General features: G+C 36.2%; 1 long non-coding RNA gene across 1 annotated transcript; it reads right to left on the reverse strand.

Annotated features, from left to right (window-relative positions):
• Positions 1-17,568: 17,568 nt before the first annotated feature.
• On the reverse strand, positions 17,569-18,444 carry LOC120421444 (uncharacterized). Its single transcript, XR_005605985.2, has 2 exons — positions 18,126-18,444; positions 17,569-18,071 (listed from the first exon to the last, which is right to left on the reverse strand). It is a non-coding gene; the product is annotated as an uncharacterized LOC120421444 (long non-coding RNA).
• Positions 18,445-21,910: the final 3,466 nt, after the last annotated feature.

The following is a 21,910-nucleotide window of genomic DNA, read 5'->3' on the forward strand; positions in this document are numbered from 1 at the left end:
ATTTTCAAAACTATGAATGGTAGAGCCAAACTTTTTGAAGCAATCGGTTCGTATACTATCGCTTAACAAATGCTCCAACTAATTTGGTTACACCAGTTAAAAGGTACAGTAAATAATGTAAACAAAAATCTGAAAAGCACGTGTCACAAGTGTGTTTCGAAAGTAAAATTGTACTACGTGTCACAAGTGTGCACAGAATTCCCATACAAACTAAAATAAGCTCAAATCAATGTTTTAACCGACTTAATCAGTATATTTTCTAAAACAAAAGATTGCATTGCCTTCAGAAAATGTGTATCAACATAAATTTGTGAAAAACAAGAAAATTTTTCCACATTTTCCAACAACATGTATGACGTGTCACAAGTGTGCACGATCATTTTGATGATAAAATGGTCTATGTCACTATGTCACAAGTGTGTATTGCGATATCCGGGAAACAGAAGCCAGTTTCCAAAATCGGGTTAAAGCATCTTGTAGTGTTTGTTAAGTATAGCAAAACGTCATCATTAACTCATTTTCGACCAAAATGGTCTATGTCACAAAATAGCACACAGCTGACGAACTGATGATTGCAAAGCGACTTCAAACCAATAAAATGCATTGATCAAACCGTTTTCTAAGCATCATTTTAAAGAATCAATGGATTGAAAATTACTTTCAAAATTATTGATTTTTTCACCCTCGTTTTTTTCGATCCTTGACCAAAGTCGAGGGACAAAAACTGTACATAAATGTATTGCAAATTGCTTTATACAGTATGTAAAAAAAGTATTTACACCCCTTGGGGACTATGCACATTTTGTGATGAAACATGTAAAAAATTTAAAGTTTGACAGGAACCTAGGACTACGTTTTGTTCAGAAACTCATGCCAAACATTTTGCTTCAAAAAGCTCATGAAAAGATGATTTCTATAAAAAGTTATATAACAAATACTATTACGAAAATAAAAAAGGTGCAAAAAAAGTTTGTAACCTTTCGAAAAATTTACATAAATAATGTTATTTGTTGACAAATCACCATAAATCCAGTCTCCCAACTCCAAATAGGCATCCTTGACTGATTAAAAAAATAATTTGGATTGAATATAAAGTTTACTAACTACTTAGTACAAAAGTTTATATAACTCTGGAAATTCTATATAAAACTTATCTTAACTTAATTTTGAAATCTTCTAATTCAACTAAATGTCAATATATTACCATAGAATTGCAAAATAAACATTCTGGAGTGGGTATAACACCGTTTTGGGGGTCTTTGTATCGCTAGAATAGATTTTTCGTTGGAATTTCGTAACAACCCGGAATTACGTCGTCGGAAAATCCGCCGGCATCCGAACCGGTCCACAATTCACAAGTCAACCTATGTGGAATCGGAAAGGGCATAAAATTTCCGATCTTTTGATACCCAAACATCTAGGTTTTCTTTAAAACCTACGTTTTTAAATACCTGGGCAAAAAGTAAGTTTGATCCACGAGAACAAAAATTTCGAAATTCCATACATTTTTGAAAGGTTGCTCAAACGAAACCATAACAACGTTTTTGCTTAGGTATTTAAAAACGTGGGTTTTATAGAAAACCTGGATGTATGGGTATCAAAAGATCGGAAATTTTATGCCCTTTCTGATGCCACATAGGTTGACTTGTGAATTGTGGACCGGTTCAGATGCCGGCGGATTTTCCGACGACGTAATTCCGGGTTGGTACGAAATTCCAACGAAAAATCTATTCTATCGATACAAATACCCCCAAAACGGTGTTATACTCACTCCAAAATGTTTATTTTGCAATTCTATGGTAATATATTGACATTTAGTTGAATTAGAAGATTTCAAAATTAAGTTAAGATAAGTTTTATATAGAATTTCCAGAGTTATATAAACTTTTATACTAAGTAGTTAGTAAACTTTATATTCAATCCAAATTATTTTTTTAATCAGTCAAAGATGCCTATTTGGAGTTGGGAGACTGGATTTATGGTGATTTGTCAACAAATAACATTATTTATGTAAATTATTCGAAAGGTGTACAAACTTTTTTTGCACCTTTTTATTTTCGTAATAGTATTTGTTATATAACTTTTTATAGAAATCATCTTTTCATGAGCTTTTTGTAGCAAAATGTCTGGCATGAGTTTCTGAACAAAACGTAGTACTAGGTTTCTGTCAACATTAAATTGTTTAGATGTTTCATCACAATATGTACATAGTGCCCTAGGGGTGTAAATACTTTTTTTACATACTGTACATTATGACAGTTCAATACATAAATGTATTGCAAATTGCTTTATTCATTATGACAGTTATTATTAACCAAAAGTTAGCTGAATTTCAATTATTTATTGTAAATATATATTACAAAAGTTTTTCCAGTTCTGTGGTTCCAAAATTCATAATTTGCTAAAAGTTTAAAAGTACTTTATTTCAAGATTCGAAATTGAAAATATTTTACTTTTGACATATTGAATATAAAAATGTGAAAACACATACAGAACTATTCGATTTTTTATTATTAAAAAAAACGTTATGACAATGTGTTCAGCAAAAATGTCTCATTTATTAAAAAATGGTTGAACCAAATCATTGCAAAACTATTTAAAGTCAAAGTAAAATGAGGGAAAGTAAAATATGCAATAAAAAGGTTTGCCTCTATTCTTAGACGTAAAATAATGTTTATATTCGATGCACCGTTTTTGAGTAATGTACACTAAAAATTGTTTAATTTGTTGAAAACATGACTTGTTTACCAAGCTTAGATAAATCCTATAAATAATTTGGTTTAACATATTGAAGATTCGATGGTTGTTGAGAAACAGCATTTTAAATTGCAAGGAATCAAAGACGATATTCAACTCATAATATTTTATTATTTATAAAAAAATATTTTTGAAATTTTCAAATCAGTCCTAACTTATAACATGTTCAAAGATATGTGTTATTTTTTTCCGATTTCAACCATTATTATTGCAGTCCTAACTTTCAACATTCTATCTGTGCACGTGTGCATTCATTACAGGTTCCTCAAGTTGGAACGGTCCACTTGAGTGGGAAATCGGAGTTCGTTCCCGATATTCAGACCGGTGATTTCCCAAGCCATCTCCCTTCCCTCGTGAACGTGTGTGTGTGTGAGCTGAGTGGTGGCGTTAATGGTAAGAGAGTAATTATTATTTCATTGCATTTAAACATCGCTTAGATGGTAGATTAATTTTCCAGACATGCACTCCTGGGGAAAAGTGTTCCGGAAAGCACAAATGATGGACGAAACGGGAAGTGCTCAAGGGTTGCGTTGCTCTCACGTGTGCGGTGGAGAATTCATCTGAAATTGAGGGAAAATAGGTTCTGCGTAGGACTGGTTTCTTTTTTTGCAGATTTCTATGGGAAATTTTTTGGTTTAATAAAGTTGGGGTGGGGAACTAATATTGCATATTTTTCCTAGTTACAAACTAATCCAATATCTAAAACTGGAATTTTTGAATTGTTTTTTTTTTTTTGCAGACGTAGCATTTTTCTAACAACTGCAGTCTAAAAAAAACAGAGTTGAGTTGGAGAATTTGAACGGTGTGCGTCACAGTCCTTGCGCAGGATTTTCGTTGCCGTTTCCGTCTTTGTTGTCCCCCCGATTGTGTGTGTATTTCGATCCGGGCGGTTTCGGGATGTTTGACAATTGAGTTGGAGAATTTGAACGGTGTGCGTTGCGGTCCTCGCGCAGGATTTTCGTTGCCGTTTCCGTCTTTGTTGTCCCCCCGATTGTGTGTGTATTTCGATCCGGGCGGTTTCGCGTTTTCGCATTTTAGTTGGTTTTATCTTTCCACAGCCGGCTGTCTAAGATTAAATCATTTATGCTAAACTCAACACCAAATAACCGGGAATAGTCTCATCCGCATACTCCGACTGTTTGCCTTGAGAATGCATAATACATCACACCATTAAACAAAATTTATTGATTATTGGGTCGCATCATCATCCTCTATGTTGAATCCTGGCCATTACCCTTACCCACTAACAAAATCCCAAGTAGAAGTAGTTTTCCGGCACACGCGGGGGTGTGGATATCGTATAGAACCCACCCTTGGTAGCAGCCTGTGCTAACTAACATTCCCGTCCCATTCCCTCGAGATCTACAAACTGACATGGCGGGCGCCGTTGGTGGCCAACGACTGTTTCCTATTCGCACCGGCTCTAGTTTTGATGATCGTGATGTTTTATCTTTTCAGCGCATTCATGCATGCTGTTGATAAGGGAAACATCATTTGATCGTTGAAGCGCGTGACCGGTTGTGCTGATGGGATATTATGGTCCTGTTCAGCAACGGAGAAGGACAACCATGGGTGGTCTCTCATGCTCATGCTCATGCTCAACTGCAGTCTAAAAAAAAACAATTTGAAAATTTGAAACAAATGCAACTTTGTTCCGCACACAAACTTCCGGAATGCCAATCAAATATTGCCTTCGTTTCGTTTGCAGTTATTTTGAAGCTCATAAAATGCTCCCCCCGGAGCAAAATTTGCCAAAGTGGAATGAATAAAATATTATCATAAAACCCAGTTTTATTCACGGATGAAGGGAGTGAGAGGCAAAGCCAATAACTAGCAGTAGTTGGAGTTGCTTTTTTTGCCTCCTATGCAGCTTCAAAGCGTATTAGGTACACCAAATTTGACTAGTTGGTTACGGTGCATCAATCAACCATCCAGTTGCTATCGGTAGAAAACTGCTGGCTGTTATATTGGTTTGAACTAAACAGTTGAACTGTAGGTTTTTTTTTCGTTTTATATGACGCCAAGGTAATTTTTCAGAGCGAAAAACTCAAATATTTTCAGGCTAGCATAACAAGATTTTTGTTGAAGTTTATGTTTTTTTGTATGTTTTTAAGAGCGGGTCCACGAGCAAAGCATACCCATCTCGCATTGACCTCACCAATCTGCCTGAAATTTTCAGGGGTTATTTGTACATATAAAACTAGCATCTGGCTAAAATATGAGCACTTTAGGTCAACAGGACATGGCGTTATAGTTAAAAGGGATGCTTCTCCCTGCAATATGTTACAGCATTTTTAAAAATTTTAACGTTTTTAATCTATAAAACTTTCTGTCCCGATTTGCCCCGCTTCCCGTTGGCCTAGAGTGCTCATATTTTGGCTAGTTTTATTTGTACAAACAATCCCTGAAAATTTCAGGCACATTGGTGAGGTCGATGCGAGATGGGTATGCATTGCTCGTGGACTTGTTCTTAAACAATGAAAATTGTCAATTAAATTAAACCTTTCCTCCATGAAGATATAAAAAAATGCACATTTCAAGTGTTTCACTTAACGGTGCACATCAACCAGATTTTTTGCACCAAAAATTTTTGTTACAGACATTTTAGTATCTTCAAAGCTACGGGAACTATCGATGTAAATTTTTATTCATCCGCTTAGCTACTATTTCCAAAAAGATTTACAACAAAATTTGTTAACTTTTATAATCATATTATTTCAAGATTGGGTCCGTAAGTTCAACAATTTTGGAATAAGCAGACAACAACTTCTTTGGTGGCTGTGTGCCACTTAAAACAAGAACAAGAAAAACTAGTCTATTAAAAAAAATTTAAAAATCTTTTAACTAGTTTTCGCACCATCCTGCTTAACCCTCTACAACCCAAACCCGCCTTTAGACGGGCTGCGATTAAAAAATTCTCCAAAAATCCATTTTTCAACAAATTTTTGATCGTTAAAAAGCATTGAAAAGAAAAACTCTTAAAATTTTAGAAAATTTATGGGTTGGAAGTTTCACTTGTTTAATGTGACTTGACCAATGTTTTTAAAAATGTCATTTCGTTAGGGGTCAACTTTGGCTGTGTTTTTTTACTAGCATTTCCTATATTTTAAGTAAAAAGAAGTATGCAGTAATTTTTTTAGTTTCACAGACTATGTCTGTACGCATATTTTTTACAAGTTAAATGATAATGGTGCCATTTTATGGAAGAAAATGTGAAAAAAGCAAAAAATTGAAAAAGTGGCTGTAAAAACATGAAAAATTATGCAGGTAAAATGTAATGTTAGGAGGTGGTAGAATAGGCCCAATTCTACCAAAATTAAACATAAACTAAACAAGAGAAATGCAAATTAAAATACTAATAATGAAACAAGAAAAACATAAAACAAAAGAAGTAAAGTTTTTCGTAGAACAAAAGTTGTTCAAAATAACCTCCTAAACAAGGGAAAAATAAAAAAAAATCGAAAAAAAATTGGCAGTAGAGGGTTAAATAATGATTTCGACCCATGCATAAAAAACAAAAGATCAGTAAAAAATTATACTTTTGGTTTCAAATTTTAAGTGAAATAAATTTAATGCTGATATTTCTGAATGATTTCTTTTCTGAAAAATAAAATTGAAAATATAAACGTTTTGCAATCAGCAGGATTCAAATCGAAAATGCTCCGATTTTACCTCGGATTGCAAAAGAAAAGTTATTTGTTAGGTTGTCCAGGAAAAGTATCAAGAAATTAGAAAAAAAGTCTCCTGAAATTCGTAAATTTGTCCTCATTGAACAAATTACAATATCTCGGAAACTATTGGTTATTTTCAATGTAATAACTTGAAACTCTTGTAGTTTTTTTTTAATAATCGTAACATTAACCAATATTTATGATTGTTGAACAAAATAAAACTAGCAGAATTTTAAACTTCTGACAGAAATTCATACTTTCAGTCCTTCTCTTAATACTCAGCGATTTTTTAATAGTTTGATTTTCAGGTAAGCAATTTTTGAACATTTTTTTTGTAATAATCAGTATTGAATAGGGTAATTCTCTACCAACTCACACGAAATCGGGAAAAGTTGCCCCGACCCCTCTTCGATTTGCGTGAAACTTTGTCCTAAGGGGTAACTTTTGTCCCTGATCACGAATCCGAGGTCCTTTTTTTATATCTCGTGACGGAGGGGCGGTACGACCCCTTCCATTTTTGAACATGCGAAAAAAGAGGTGTTTTTCAAAAATTTGCAGCCTGAAACGGTGATGAGATAGAAATTTGGTGTCAAAGGGACTTTTATGTAAAATTAGACGCCCGATTTGATGGCGTACTCAGAATTCCGAAAAAACGTATTTTTCATCGAAAAAAACACTAAAAAAGTTTTAAAAATTCTCCCATTTTCCGTTAATTGACTGTAATTTTTTTTGGAACATGTCATTTTATGGGAAATTTAATGTACTTTTCGAATCTACATTGACACAGGAGGGTCATTTTTTCATTTAGAACAAAATATTTCATTTTAAAATTTTGTGTTTTTTCTAACTTTGCAGGGTTATTTTTTAGAGTGTAACAACGTTCTACAAAACTGTAGAGCAGACAATTACAAAAATTTTGATATATAGAAATAAGGGGTTTGCTTCTAAACATCACGAGTTGTCGCGATTTTACGAAAAAAAGTTTTGAAAATGTTCGTCGTTGATCATGGCCGCGACAGACACGGACGACGAAACAAAGAGAAACCCAAAAAGTATTTTGTAATTGTCTGCTCTACAACTTTGTACAACATTGTTACACTCTAAAAAAAACCCTGCAAAGTTAGAAAAAACACGAAATTTTAAAATGAAAAATTTTGTTCTAAATGAAAAAATGAACCAATGTAGATTCGAAAAGAACATTAAATTTCCCATAAAATGACATGTTCCAAATTTTTGTACAGTCAAGTAACGGAAAATAGGAGAATTTTTAAAACTTTTTTAGTGTTTTTTTCGATGAAAAATAGTTTTTTCGGAATTCTGAGTATGCATTCAAATCGGGCGTCTAATTGTACATGAAAGCTCCTTTGACACCAAATTTACATCTCATCACCGTTTCAGGCTGCAAATTATTGAAAAACACCTCTTTTTTCGCATGTTCAAAAATGGAAGGGGTCGTACCGCCCCTCCGTTACGAGATATCAAAAAACGGACCTCAGATTCATGATCAGGGACAAAAATTACCCCTTAGGACAAAGTTTCACTCAAATCGATGAGGGGTCGGGGCAACTGCTGTGTGAATTGGCAGAGAAAAATAATGAAATAGAGATTTTCTGACTAAAAAAAACTGCAGCCTTTTCGTTTGGAAAATACAGACAGACCTGGCAATTTAAGGTTATGTTGACATTACCCTTTTATTAATTCTTCCTAATAATTATTTATATCATAACTTTTAAACAAATGAAAGAAATTTTTCCAAGCTGTTGGACTTAAAAAGGACCGAACAGACCACATGTGTTCCGCAACCCTAGCTCGTCTAGGACCACCCTAATTGCCAAACAAAAAATACGAAACTCCCAAATCAAATTAGAAGTTTTAGATCCTCCTGGTTTGACAAATAATTCAAGTCTCTCTGCTCCAAACTATTACAATAATTATTCCTGGCGAAAATTTTGCATCACTGAGTCTCATTTTTCCGGTGATTACCTGCAACCAGCAGTTCTGCACCTTCCTAATGAATTGAATCAAACAAATGAAAACATCAATTACTCCGGCATGCCACCTGCAAGGGAAGAGGAACGGCATTACTATTTTCAAAGCCCCGATTGAAATCAAACCACTTCCGGCACTCTTTGGTGACACAACCCAGTTCCCGTGGCTTTTCTCGTAATCAGATTGAAATGCGAATGTTAACATGCCTATTACGCTTGTACTAGTAATTAATCTGTGATGGGTGTCCCTGTGCCTGTGCCGGTTTGTCCCGGATCCCATCCGACGAAGGAACCAAGATCCGTCGTCCCCCGTACAGAACTGTGGCATCCCCGAGATAACAATCAGCATACGGAGACACGCTCTGTCGGTTGGTCGATGCTACCTGGAGTGACGTATCTTCCAACCGGGCGAGAGAGAGAGAGAGAGAGAGAGCGAGAACGTTCGTCTTGAGGTGAATAAATACCTGAGCTTACACTTGTAGAACCAGCTTGGTCTTCACCCTCCACCCCAACCCGACTATCAACTCTGTTAATTGATGTGACAATCACAGAGAAGGCGAGCTTCCACCCAACGGGCGAATGGAACTGCTGCTGCTGTTTCTCGATATCTCCGATGGCTTCAAGTGGCTTCCCCAAGATTGAGCCGGGCTGATAGCAAGACACACGGGCCAAGAACCAAGAACCAAGAAGATGTTTTGCCGTGCAACAGTTGAGTCGAAAGTGGTTGCCGGCGTTACTTACACGAGATTTGTGAATTTGAAAATTGCTGCTGCTGCTGGTAGCACTGGTCTGGATTTTGCAGTTGTCAGCAAAAGGCATTGTTACTCGGAATCGTATTTGCATCGAGTGTGTGTGTGTTAGGGTGCAACCACAGTTTGATACGGGTCCATTTAATTAAACGGGCCTGAGAGCTAGATGATGTTGCAGAAGAAATGCCTTCAAGAGGAAATTATACTCAACAATATGGCATAGTACCCAGGCTGTCGTTTCCAAGGATGACGAAGTTTTATAGTTCAAATGGTTGTTTGCTGAAATCCCTGAAAAAAACAAAAAAAAAAACAACAATATGAGCAATTTAATAGTTTGAGAAAAAATCTCCATTCGACACATTCCGCCGAATCGTTGCAACGGTTTGACTTTTTTTCAGTATTTCGGTTGTAACTCAAAAAAAATCGGCAATTCCCGAATCCCGGGATTTTTTTTCAAATTAAAAAAAAAATCAATTTGGTCTGGAAACCCAGGTTTGGTTGTGGAAATAGATGAACAGTTGAATACTTAGTAATCAATAAGATTTTTAAAGCATCAAAATTTGTATTCGGTGTATATCAGCGTCAAGCAGCGTTAATTAAATTTATAAGGAAAAATTGTAGAAATTTTAGTTTACAGATCCACAACATACCTAGCGCTTTAAATTTTTTCTATTTAGTTTTATATATTTATTATATTTTACATGTCTAAGATTGGGTATTATATTAACATATATTTATGATTTGAAAATACAAAAAAAAAAAACATAATAAATTATTGTTCATACAACACCGGATTCTGAGGCAAATCAGGACAAATGTAACGAAAAAGGACATCTATTTAAGCCCATTATTTTGCATAATGTTTTGAATGACATCGGCTTAAACAGGAACAGAACAAAACAATTAGTACACTGATTTCCAAATTTATTGCCCTGAAATCTCTTGTACATATTTAAACTGTACCCGAGCAGACGGCAAAAACTTGGGAATAACATTTTTTGATATTTGAAAATACTAGGGCAATAACATTTTATGTTATTTATAACAAGATTTGTTATTCGCCGTTATGATTTTTTTGTTATTGGATTGTTATTGTTATAACAGACTAATAACATTTTAAGTTATTCTTCGAACAAATCTTTGTTATTATTTTTTGTTATTTTAACAACTAATCCGATCATCCCAATAACAGTTTGAGGTATTCTTCCATAACAAAAAATGTTATTTCCAAGTTGTTCTGGCGTTCAATCAATATCAGACCAATAACAAATTTTGTTATGATAACTTAAACTGTTATTGACCTCTTATGCATAAATGGATTTTGCAAGAATATTCAATAACACTTTCTGTTATTTTAACAGTATTTGTTATTGAAATGGCATGAATTTAGTTATTACCGTCTGTTCGGGTAGTTCCAATTTTAAATAAATCTTTATTGAACATTCTAATACAGCAATTCCCCACGAAAACAGCATCCTGGGCAGACGGTAATAGCAAAATTCATGTCAGTTCAATAACAAATGCTGTTAAAATAACAAAAAATGTTATGGAATACTCTTAAAAAATCCATGTTTGCATAAGAGTTTACTAACAGTTTATGTTATCATAACAAAATTTGTTATTGGTCTGATATTGGTTAAAAGCCAAAACAGCTTTGGAATAACATTTTTTGTTATGGAAAAATAACTCCAATTGATAAGTTGTTAAAATAACAAAAAATAATAACAAAAATTTGTTCGAAGAATAACTCAAAATGTTATTACTCTGTTGTCATAATAACAATCCAATAACAAAAAACGTTACTTAATCCACCCTTAGGTGGTTGGTGCCTTCCTCTCATTCAAAGGGTAATGCTATCCAAAATAGACACGCTCGTGGGAAGGTCTTTAAATTACCTATCCAAAGATAGGTCGCATGATATATTTGGAATGCGTTTTCATCTAAATATCTGAGAACTAGCCTCCAAAAAGTGTATAAATAACTCTTAAGTGCTTATAACTTTTGATAGGGTTGGCAGATCTTCAATGTTTTGGACGCGTTGGAAAGGTCTTTTGATTACCTGTTCAACGACGGGTTGCATGATAGATCCGGACAACGTTTTCATCGTGATATCTGAGATCCGGCTTCCAAAAAGTGCATAAATAACACTTAATTGCTAATAACTTTTGATAGGGTTGTCCGATCTTCAATGTATTGATCGCATTGGAAAGGTCTTTTAAATACCTTTCTAAAAATGTATAACATGCTGGGGTTTCTTACAAAAACCACCCTTTTTACAATCTTCCGGACTTTAGTCAAAATCGTTTTTTTAGCATAACTTTTGAAGTACTTTACTAAACTTCATAATTTTCAATAGGGACTTATGGGACACCAAAACGAATCGAATGAGACCAAAACGGTCCAAATCGGTTAAGCCAGTGCTGAGATAATCGAGTGCATATTTTTTGGTGCACAGACCCACATCCCTACACACACACACACACACACACAGACATTTGCTCAGAATTCGATTCTGAGTCGATAGGTATACATGAAGGTGGGTCTAGGAGGTCTAATTGAGAAGTTCAGTTTTCGAGTGATTTTATAGCCTTTCCTCAGTAACGTGAGGAAGGCAAAAATCATAACGGCGAATAACAAAACTTGTTATGAATAACATAAAATGTTATTGGCCTAGTATTTTCAAATATCAAAAAATGTTATTCGCACGTTATTTCCGTCTGCTCGGGATGATTCGAAAAAAAAGTTCTCCGATCGGGCTACACATTTTTTTGGGGGTTCCTTGACCAGTATTTGCAAAGTTGCGTATTTCAATTACGAAAATGTTGGTACCCTTACATGTATAGGTCATCGCTGAAATTTTCAAGTTATCGTAGTTTAAGTGATATAAATTCGATTTTTTGCCGTACTCGTCATTTTCCCAATTTTGCGCGTCGGGGCCTCGTGGCGCGGTGGTTAGCGCCTTCGGCTACCGATCCCTAAGTTGCTATGGGGCGCAGGTTCAATTCCCGCCTTATCCACCTTCTATCGGATGGGGAAATAGAACGTTGGTCCATTTGCGTAAAAGAGGTTTTGGGTGACTCACCACACATAACCTTTTTTTTTATTCATAACTTATTTTTATAAGATCCTTTTCGGTGCTGTGACCAGGTTGGGACCGAGGATCGTTAAATAACTAATATATAACAAAAAAAAAAAAAACAACTCCTTAAACTCCATACTTGGAGATCATGTAACTGACCAGGGTTACTTGGTCAAAGCGGGTCTTACAGGCCTTGAACCTGCCGATGTACTCGGAGAAAATGCCCCACAGCTCAGCCGAACTGTAGAGCACCTCCTCGGCTTCCTCCTTCGTGGCTCCACCGTCTCGGGAGCCACTGCTTCCTTGGCTTTTTCCTGCTGGGCGAGGGCGATCCTTCGATTTTCCGTCCGGAACTGCGCCCGGCAGCGGAGGGAACTCCGCCGGCGTGAACGCCGGAACTGCTGGACTCTGCTTCTCCGCCTTCCTTGCCGGCGGTTTCGGTTTCGACGCCTGCTGGCGCCTCTGGATGAAGTCCGCACGCTTGGGGCAGCTGCGGTCCGTGGCTTCGTGAGCTCCAGAGCAGTTAGCACACCGCTTCGGCTCGGCTTCTTGGACTTTGCACTCGTCCGTCTTGTGGGGACCCCCACAGTTGTTGCACCTCTCTTTCAGGTGACAGTTCCTGGTTCCATGACCCAGCTGCAAGCAGTTCCTGCACTGGGTCACGTTCGGCCGCTTGTTCCGGTAGGCCTCCCACCGGATGATAGTGCTTGCCACAACCTTCATTGCAGAGAGCTTCTTCAGATTGGTGTATCCCTTGGAGAAGACCACAATGTACGGAGTTTCGTCCACGGTGGACTTTTCCTTCCGCTTGATGATATGCACCTCCAGCGCGTCCAGCTTGAGATCCCTCTTCAGAAGGTACTTGACCTCGTCCGGTTTCAGTTCATCAGGAAAACCACGAAGAACCACCCGATGATTTCGTTCGCTCCGCCGACTGGCCGGGTGGTGGAACCGCCGGGGCGTCCCCTCCTCCTGCTGGGCTGGCATTGTTGTTGTTTTTGTTATCCGCTAGTGGGCTAAACTTGTTGTTGTTGAGCAGGGTCTTCTCAACTTTCTTTCTTTCTTTTACGTGTCTTTTAAGAGCGAGTCCACGAACAGGGCATACTCTTTGTATGGGATGTCGTTTGTTCCTTACCAATCTGCCTGAAATTTTCAGGGGTTGTTTGTACATATAAAACTAGCTTCTGGCCAAAATATGAGCACTCTAGGTCAACGGGAGGTGGGGCAAATCGGGACACAAAGTTTGAAGGCTCAAAAAAATTTTTTTTTTCAAGCAAAATTCAATTTAATTTTAAAACTCAAAATGCATCTGAAAGGGCCTATAAACTGCAACGAAATGCAGGGAGAAGCATCCTAATTGGTTAAATCTAAAGGAGAAAAAATTCAAATAAAAAGTGTTCCATCAAGATATCAACTCGATTCGACCTGCAGCTTGTAGGGGACATCTGAGACTACCATCTGATACTGAGAACGCTTTGGGTAAGGCAGTTTAACATATTAAGTAAACACTTTTACTTTGAGTGAATTTTTTGGTTGTAAATTTTTGCTCGAGGGACCCCTTAGATCCTACACTGAAATAAAAAAAAAGTATCAAATTCCTAAATTCTAGGAATTTTGCCACTTTTCCTTATTTAGTAATCGGGTTTTTTGGATTACTTAATAGGGAAAGGAGGCAAAATTCCTAGAATTTAGGAATTCGGTACTTTTTTTTTTCGGTGTAATTTCTGGTAATAATTTTATCATATTCGTGTTCCTGAGACAATTTCACAATAGAAAAATGCACAAAAATGTTTATTCTCATCCATTTTAACCTTTTAAAAAATGAAAGTTTTATATGTACAAACAACCCCTGAAATTTCAGGCAGATTGGTAAGGACCAAACGACATCCCATACAAAGGAGTATGCCCTGTTCGTGGACTCGCTCTTAAATTCTAAGCGGTATGAATGGTCATGTCATGTAAAAATAAAATCATATAAAAGATATACATTTACAAAAGACAAAGGAAAATGGAAAACACAACAAAAAATAAAATTCAGTTTTTAATTTTTTTAAATATAAAAACTGGTGTCTTTGATTAGATTTAAGTGCTGATTATCACCAATTTTTATTGTTGAGCTTATTCTATGATTTTATGTTGAAAACATTACAAATATAATGACAACAAAAAATTTAAAACTGTTTAAAAAATTTCTCGGGATCCCGGGAATTCCCGGGATTCTTAAAATGTTTTCCCCATTTCCTGGGAAATTAAAACCACTGGAAAATTGGACGCCCTACTACCTACCTCCTTTTTTCAAACTGCATACAAACTTAAGTGACAGAATTTGTGAATGACCCATGTACAATTTTTCTGTAAATATGCTTGGAAACAATATATCGACGTTGTCGTGCTATCTTGCCGCACCCGCCATTTTGACGTTCCGAGAAAAACGCGTTTTGACTTTGAAAAACAAAAACGAGAGCACGCGATGTAAACAATAACAAACACGTTTTGTTTGGCTGACCATTCTGTGCATTGTCCCGAAGTTTGGTTGAAGTTGGTTGCTGGAGTCCCGAGTTATAATTACAAATGTTTACGGTAGTCTAGCTTGTACGTGCGTCAAATGCGTTCTGACCTGACATCCCTTTGGCCAGTTGTCGCATTTACATCAATTTTCAGGGAGTGACAAGATAGCACGGCAAGATTGAAACTTCTTTCATATGAAAAGTGACAAAAAGCTCCGAATTTTTTGGTTTTCATCGAATATCTTAGGATTGTAATCGAATTTTGGGGATCTGTGAAGGTCAAAAGATGTGGCATTGTGAGATGCACAAAATGGCGTTCTTAACTCAATTGGGCCCAAAATGCACGTACGACAAGTTAGCACGACGGCGACGATATAAAATATATTATCTTTAGTATCCATTTATCTTCAACATTCAACTACGCATACGCATTTTTTGCCGTGTGACCAATATGATTCAAGGGGTTACATACATGTACAAAATCACAAAATTTCATATTACAGAAAATTTATTGAACTCACTAAAATGATACTTTCTGAGCGTTTTTCTCGAAACACCGAGTTGATTTACGGGTGCCACGATATCTCGAGATGGGATGGACCAAATTTGCTGAAATTTGGGGTGAAGACTCTTAAGACATATCCCGTGTGCATGACGACGCCCGATTTTCAAATATTGCTTTTTTAAAAAAATACAAAAATCTAAAACTGACGATTTCGTCCTTCGTCATGCACACAGGACCGGTTTAACGAGTCTTTACCAAAATTTTGAGCCGATTTGGTCAAGGCAGTGTTAAGATATCGTGGCACCCGATTTTTGGAACTGCTAACTCCAAATAGCTATATCTCGGCAATGATAAAACCAAATATTTTTTAAATTGTTTTGAAAATAGATGAAAATGTATGTTTTAATGTCCTGAAAATAGATTTTAAATAAAATTACGTTACCAACCTCTGGCATGTACGTAACCCCTTAAAATTTCGTGACGTTGCAACGCAAACTTCAACCTGTTGTAACTTTGATTTTAGACAACCAATTTAGTCGCTCTGGATTGCATTTGAAAGCTCTTTCCAAGTACTAAGAGCATCCGAAATATTAAAATTATTGAATATGTAGTTTTCTGTTGACATAAACAACTGTCCCTTTTTCGTGACGTTGCAACGCAAAAAAATGGTTAACTTACACTAGTTCGAAAAACTACTTAACATAAGATTAACTGCAAATTCATAACATTTTCATTAAGTACATCTAAAACCCTACAAAATGCAATCATAAGTTAAAAAAATGTTTTAAAATGCTGATTTTATCATGAATAGATGCATAACTGAACCAACTTGTACATAATGATATTCAAATGATCAATTAATGAACACCATGATTTTTGAAGCTTCAAGTAGTCTAGAATCTAGGAAAAATATCCAAATAGCTCATACACGTTTTTCGTTGCCGAAGAATGTGTCATTAAGTCTCACAGAAATCAAAAGTAAGAAACCGTATGGCAACCTGAATTCAATAGAGAGATAAATATTGCTCTTCCTCACTTCTCGATCTATTCACATTCACCGGGGCGAAACGTCAATAGCGGAAAAAAGAAAAATGTGTTCGACCTTATGACCCAGATATTTTTTCACGGTCTCTGCAATCCATCTACATTTGACAAGCCCGCTGTTTTCTATATTTACTTCTCTAGATCGCTCAGTTCTGAACCAACGTGTATGCATATACGGAAAATGTGCCTCATCGAAGAACCACCGTCGTCGTTGGTGGTCATAAATCTTTTATCCTTTGCTATCCCTAACCTCCCGGTTCCCGCTGTTTAGTCAAACGAAAGAGCCATCATTTTCTGGCTTTTAATCCCATTATGCGCGCGAACCAGCAAAGGGCACTTATCTCCTTTCGCCCAATCATTTCGCCCTTATCGGCGCCATGTTTGTCGATTTGGGCACCAGAATATATCGATGTTTTATTGGTTCAAGCGGGGAAACGTGAACTGATAACTTCCGAAAGAGACGTTAAAACGTTGAAAGAACAAACGATTTGTTTGGAAGCGGCCTTTTCCAGTAAAGATAACGAATTATTGCTGAGGAGAAGACATTGAGTCAATGCAAAATTGAGTTATTGAGACCATTATTGTTTTGTTTATAGTAGTTTTAAAATCACACCGATAACATTTCCAATTTTTAAGAGAACCAGTGGGACTCATTCTTGAAGAAGCCGACAACGAAACATTTCCAAAATAGTTCTTAAATGTTACTTTGAGTCCATTTTTTTGTGATTTTTCAAGTCTGAAATTTTGAAGTTACACACTTCGAAAAAAACGTGTAATTTTCGGTCAAATTTGATGCACATAACTGGAGCGTCAAATTAGACGTATAGTTGTGTCAAATAAAACGGAAAATTACACGACCCAAAATTATCCAAGGTCGTGTAAAATTACATTAAACGCATTTTAGTTAATACGTATTCTAATAGGAATCTTGGAATTCTTATTGGATAAACAAAAACGTGTTTACATTATCTAAAATCAGTTTTTATTTTTATTGGAGCACATCACAATTGATCACACAATTTTCACTTATTTTGCGAAGTTTCTTGTTTTTTTCCTGCGATTTTCCAACTTATTTTGCTGCCTTGTAGTTTTTGTCCACTATCACTATTTTCTTCCGGCATGCGATTTGTACCGAGGCGGCCACCCCGCCGGAGGTGACACACCTTGCGCGTGTCGGCTTTTAGCCGGTTCGTGGTGGCCTCCAGGGACTGAAATGAGGGATGACCATTGAGTTGAACTTCTTGGAAGATCCAAAAACGCCCGTCGAGTTGGCCGAATCGTACTCGCTGCCATTCTTCCGCCTGAAATTCTGCAGCTGGAAACTGTTCAGGATGTTCGACTCGAGCAGCCCAAAGCACTTGTACCGGTCATTCCTCAGGCTTGATTTACTCCGAAAATCCCCCGAACTACTACTCCCGCCTCGCAGGTGAAAGTGATCGTGGCCACCTTCCGCACCGTGGTCACACTCCGTCCCGTGGCATTCGGGTGAACTCCGCGAAATGCACGGATCATCGTCGTCGTCATCATCTTCGCTGGGCACGCCGGAATCTCCGCCGGCCCGGAGCCGTTCCCGCGAGCTGGATTTGAACTTTGGCTGGTGAAAGGCGGCCACCCCGCCGAAGGTGACACAGCTGATGGGAACTTACGATTGCCGCACCAAAATTTTGATCCACTCCGGGACCATCGGAACAGCAGCTTGGCGGAAAAGTTTTTGTTTGAGTCTTACGATTTCCGCAACCTTGCCGTAACCTAAAAAGAACGAAACGGAGAACTACAAAAAATGTTAAAAAAATTGTCTCACCATATCAAAAATGATTAAACTTACCTCTTTCATTTTTTTTTAGATTCTGGCCAGAAGAGGCACAGAATTGATAAAATTTACCGAAAAATTCTACTGCAAAAATATTCTTTGCGGCGGCACACATGTTTTTCGTTTTGACGTTTCTCCACTCTGACAAGCGTGTAGTGTCCAAAGCGCGTGAAATTGGGTTTCATTTGATGTAATATTCCATCAAACTTGATGCTCCAGTTATGTGCATCAGATTAAGCTTAAAATTGGGTTATTTATAATGTAATTTTAGGTTTCGCATAATGTCTCGGAATGCCAATAGAAATTTTATCAATTTACGTCAAAATAGACATAATTTTACAGCTAAAACACATTTACATGATTTAAAAGTAGGTGCAATCAAGGATTACGTTAAATGTAAAATTAATATTTTTTTAGTGTGTATGATCATTTAATTTTAAGACAAGGTTGCGAGATCTTAAATTTTTTACAAAAAAAAAATCTCAAACATAACACTACTTCCATTTCTCATACTGACGTGTGACACGAGTTGTTCATTGAGTGGAGCTTGCAATTTTCCGCCATACAATTTCCACGGGTTGGCGGTGGTGTCATCACCAGTGCAATTGAAAGCGAGAACTGCATGCGCACGAGTTCAACGACAACACTTTCGCTGCACTGCCAGCGCGGAAGGTAAGCCAAGACGCAAGGATTTGCTTAATCGAATCACGTTCAGTTCAACTCTCAACGATGCTGTGAGAACCCGAGCAGACGGAAATAACTTGGGAAGGTCAGTTTTTGATATTGTGAGAAGATCGAAATATGTTATTGAGATGATCGGATTAGTTGTTAAAATAACAAAAATCAATAACAAAGATGTGTTCGAAGAATAACTTAAACTGTTATTAAGTTGTTATTGCAATCACAAACCAATAACACAGAAGGAATCATGAAGGAATAACAAGATTTGTTATTTTGTGCGGAGAGGTGGAGCAGCATAATAACAAAAAATGTTATTGAACTTGTATGTCTCCATAACAAAAAAAAAGTTATTGTTTTGGTTTATTTGTAATTTGCAAATAAACCTGCAGTAGCCATAACTCCTCTGTACTACTCAGGGCTGCAGAGTCGGGTACCTCCAAGCGACTTTGAATCCATACTTTGAAGACAACTCCGACTCTGGATGCAGGATATGACGTCAACGACGACTTTAGCTCTCTAAAAATTCCCGACTTCACGGATTCCGACTCCAAGTAAAAGTTGCTGAATCCGATGCAGTCTCCGAGGTCTCACTCCAGCTCGAACTTCAACGTCAGCTCCGACTTCCTGGATCTGTGAAAATAATAACAGTTTTTGTTATTCACACATCAAAAATTCTCATTGAATTAATCAATTCCGTTAGGGAATAAAATAAAATTAAAAAAAATGAACTCTCAAAAGTTAATTTTATCGGATTAATTTTAGCTTGAAACCCCATTTCATGGTGAAATAAATGACCCCGATAAAATTGGTCAAAATTATTTCATAGTTCTAGCCAATTTTAGTAAAATCCCTAAGGGGGTATATAATAATAATTAAAAAAATTAACTTTCAAAATTTCAACTTTTCAGAATAATTTTAGCTTAAGGACCCCATTTCATGGCCAAAATAATGATCCCGACGAAAATGGTCAAAATTATACCATAGTTCTAGCCAATTGTAGCAAAGTTCTTTCGGGGGTATGTCAAATAATTTAAAAAATCAACTTTCAAAATTTCAACTTTTCAGAATAATTTTAGCTTAAGGACCCCATTTCATGACCAAAATAATGACCCTGACGAAATTGGTCAAAATTATCCCATAGTTCTAGCCTATTTTAGCAAAGTCCCTTAGGGGGTATATCAAATAATTAAAAAAAAACAGCTTTCAAAATTTCAACTTTTCAGAATAATTTTAGCTTAATGACCCCATTTTATGGCCAAAATAATGATCCCGACGAAGTTGGTCAAAATTATCCCATAGTTCTAGCCAATTTTAGCAAAGTCCCTTAGGGGGTATATCAAATAATAAAAAAAATCAACTTTCAAAATTTCAACTTTTCAGAATAATTTTAGCTTAAGGACCCCATTTTATGGCCAAAATAATGATCCCGACGAAGTTGGTCAAAATTATCCCATAGTTCTAGCCAATTTTAGCAAAATCCTTTGGGGGGTATATCAAATAATTAAAAAAATCAACTTTCAAAATTTCAACTTTTCTGAATAATTCCAGCTTAAGGACCCCATTTCATGGCCAAAATAATGACCCTGACAAAATTGGTCAAAACTATCCCATAGTTCTAACCATTTTAAACAAAGTCCTTTAGGGGGTATATCAAATAATTAAAAAATATCAACTTTCAAAATTTCAACTTTTTAGAATAATTTTAGCTTAAGGACCCCATTTCATGGCCAAAATAATGACCCCGACGAAATTGGTCAAAATTTTCCCATAGTTCTAACCATTTTAACCAAAGTCCTTTAGGGGGTATAACAAATAATTAAAAAATATCAACTTTCAAAATTTCAACTTTTCAGAATAATTTTAGCTTAAGGACCCCATTTCATGGCCAAAATAATGACCTCGACGAAATTGGTCAAAATTATCCCATAAATTTAAACATATTTAACAAAAGAAAAAATAATAACAGATTGTGTTATGGACACTTAGAAACTTTTGCATTTGTGCGATTTATGGTAATTTTATTTCTAAGTCAGTATACCGAACGAATACCAAATTTTGTTATTAGGAGAGTTTTTGAAATTTATAACATTTCCTCTTATTAGCGTGTTATTAAACATTTTCAATATAATATCACTTCAATACCAAATTTTGTTATTTTATCAGAAACTGTTATTATTTTTTCTTCTTGAAGTTGAACTTCAGGATAAAATAATAACACTTTTTGTTATTTCAACAGGATTTGTTATTGAAATATTATTAATTTTGTTATTACCGTCTGCCCGGGAATACACATCCGTGCCAGTTGTTGAAAAGGTGGGGGAAACGAATGTGCCATGCAACACACTCTTCAAACGTGGTACTTCGGAGGGAAAGAGTGCATCCTTGCAATTACCCATTTATCATTCCATCTTGCAGGGTGATATATATATTTTTAAAATAAATAAAAAAATAGTTATTATAATCAACTAAGTTGCAATCAAACCAAACTTATTCAAATTTGATACCCTGCTAAAATTTTTCCTCAGCAAAGTTTTCCTTTGTTCTTGCCAGGGAGGAAAATTCTCGAAGCAAACAAGCTCTCGCGAAGACGACTGCCCTCTTCAACGGTGGTGGTGGCGAACGTTAGAAGTGCTTTCGAGCTGATTTATTGGCAGAACGCGACAGAACACATTCTTGCTTCACAGTTGCCAGCAAACCTGAAAAGGCTGACCCGTAAGCAAATACTTGTTGTTGTGGATGGCAGTGAGGAAAGAGAGCATGCTTAAACGGTTTCTCAAGGATCAAAGAAGGATGTCCGGTTTGTTGTGAAGTGTCTTTTAGCAGAGCGAATGGGACCACAGTTGGGCTATGGATTAGCTCAGAATCAAATTTGTTTGTATAACCTTTCACATTAATTTAAATATTTTTAAATTGCGTCAGATTCATATATTTTCAACTTTTCTTTAATATTTTTCAATTTCTTCCAAATTCCTTAAAAAACCAATTTCTATATTTTTTTTCCTATTTATTCCAGTTTCTTCAACTATTTTATTTTTTTTACAATTATTTTCAATTTCTTTAATATTTCCAATTTTTGTTTCTTTTCAATTTCTTACAATTTTCAAATTTCTTCTAATTTC

This window comes from Culex pipiens, chromosome 3 (assembly GCF_016801865.2).
Source record: "Culex pipiens pallens isolate TS chromosome 3, TS_CPP_V2, whole genome shotgun sequence".
NCBI lineage: Eukaryota > Metazoa > Arthropoda > Insecta > Diptera > Culicidae > Culex > Culex pipiens.